The sequence below is a fragment of the Halichoerus grypus genome, chromosome 2, assembly GCF_964656455.1.
Source record: "Halichoerus grypus chromosome 2, mHalGry1.hap1.1, whole genome shotgun sequence".
NCBI lineage: Eukaryota > Metazoa > Chordata > Mammalia > Carnivora > Phocidae > Halichoerus > Halichoerus grypus.
In genome coordinates, this window is record NC_135713.1 from 495,262 (window position 1) to 497,476 (window position 2,215).

The following is a 2,215-nucleotide window of genomic DNA, read 5'->3' on the forward strand; positions in this document are numbered from 1 at the left end:
CGCCCGCCCCGCCGGCCCCGCCCGCCCCCGCCGGCCCGCCCGCGCCCCGCCCCGCCCCGCCCCGCGCACGCATTGGCCCGCCCCCAGCCCGGCCCGGCCCGCGCGCTCATTGGTCCGCCCCGGCCCCCCGGGCCCCGCCCCGCCCAGCCCCGCCCAGCCCCGCCCGTCCCGGGGAGCGCGCGGAGGGCACGGAGGCCGGTTTCAGCGCCGCCTCTGCCTTACAAGGCCGGCGCGGCGCAGGGGCGTGGGAAACCCGCGGGGGAGGCGAGCGGGGGCGCTGGGCCGGGGGCGGCCGCACCTGGCCCTCGGGGACCCCCGGAGGCCGGCCCGCATCCCCGCGGCCCGCAGCACGCGCGCGGACGGGCCTGCGGGTGGAGCGGCCGGGGCGCTGGCCTCTCCGCGGGGACTCTCGGGCCCACCGGGCGGCCCGAGGTGGCGGCGCGGGCGGGGGAGGGGTGCTGGGACCTCACAGAGGGGGCTCAGGTCAGCGCGGGGAAGTCTGGGGGCAGCGGGAACGTGCGGCCCGCGCCTGGGTGGGGTCGGGACGTGCCGGGCCCCGGGCGCCACCGAGCCGCCTTCCGCGGGCGAGCAGCGGCTGCGTCCCCAGCCCAGCCTCGAGGCCTTCGTTCTTCCTCCGTTCGAGGCGGGCCTCCCCTGGTTACCTGTGTGAAAGCAGCCCCCCTGGAATCCTCGTCGTTTCTCTTTCTCTTTCCTGGCTGACACCAGCCGCTCCTTCCCTGCCAGGCTGGCTCCGCCTGGTGACAGGAGGGACCGCACCTGCGACCTGGCGTGCAGGGGTCGCCCCCTCTATCCCCCAGGGACCCCCTCCAGTGGAGAAGCCCAGCCTGGGGGAGGGGGCTGACCTTTAGGTACCTCCAGCTTCATTGCTGAGGTTCCCTCCGACCTATTCAAGGTCTACCCCAGCTTCTGCCCTCTCCTCCTGACCGCAGGCCCGACGCTCGCCCCGCTCCAGGCTCTGTCCTTACCCTCCCGGCTGCGGAGACCCCGCTGCACTCCACGCACCCACAACCCCCTGCAGGCTCTGCCCCGCTCTCAGAGGCCCTGGGACTCAGCGGGTAGGAGTGCAGCTCCGGGTTTCACCTCCTGTTCCCGCCGGGTCACAGAGCCTGCAAAGGCTGAGCAAACTGAGCCAGAGAGGGGGTGCCGGGGCTGCAGAGAGGGGGTGCCAGGGCTGCACCAGGAGAGGGTACTGGGGCTGCAGAGAGGGGGTGCCGGGGCTGCACCAGGAGAGGGTACTGGGGCTGCAGAGAGGGGGTGCCGGGGCTGCACCAGGAGAGGGTACTGGGGCTGCAGAGAGGGGGTGCCGGGGCTGCAGAGAAGGGGTGCCGGGGCTGCACCAGGAGAGGGTACTGGGGCTGCAGAGAGGGGGTGCCGGGGCTGCACCAGGAGAGGGTACTGGGGCTGCAGAGAGGGGGTGCCAGGGCTGCACCAGGAGAGGGTACTGGGGCTGCAGAGAGGGGGTGCCGGGGCTGCACCAGGAGAGGGTACTGGGGCTGCAGAGAGGGGGTGCCGGGCTGCAGAGAGGGGGTGCCGGGGCTGCACCAGGAGAGGGTACTGGGGCTGCAGAGAGGGGGTGCCAGGGCTGCACCAGGAGAGGGTACTGGGGCTGCAGAGAAGGGGTGCCGGGGCTGCAGAGAGGGGGTGCCGGGGCTGCACCAGGAGAGGGTACTGGGGCTGCAGAGAGGGGGTGCCGGGGCTGCACCAGGAGAGGGTACTGGGGCTGCAGAGAGGGGGTGCCAGGGCTGCACCAGGAGAGGGTACTGGGGCTGCAGAGAGGGGGTGCCGGGGCTGCACCAGGAGAGGGTACTGGGGCTGCAGAGAGGGGGTGCCGGGCTGCAGAGAGGGGGTGCCGGGGCTGCACCAGGAGAGGGTACTGGGGCTGCAGAGAGGGGGTGCCAGGGCTGCACCAGGAGAGGGTACTGGGGCTGCAGAGAAGGGGTGCCGGGGCTGCAGAGAGGGGGTGCCGGGGCTGCACCAGGAGAGGGTACTGGGGCTGCAGAGAGGGGGTGCCGGGGCTGCAGAGAAGGGGTGCCGGGGCTGCACCAGGAGAGGGTACTGGGGCTGCAGAGAGGGGGTGCCAGGGCTGCACCAGGAGAGGGTACTGGGGCTGCAGAGAAGGGGTGCCGGGGCTGCAGAGAGGGGGTGCCGGGGCTGCACCAGGAGAGGGTACTGGGGCTGCAGAGAGGGGGTGCCG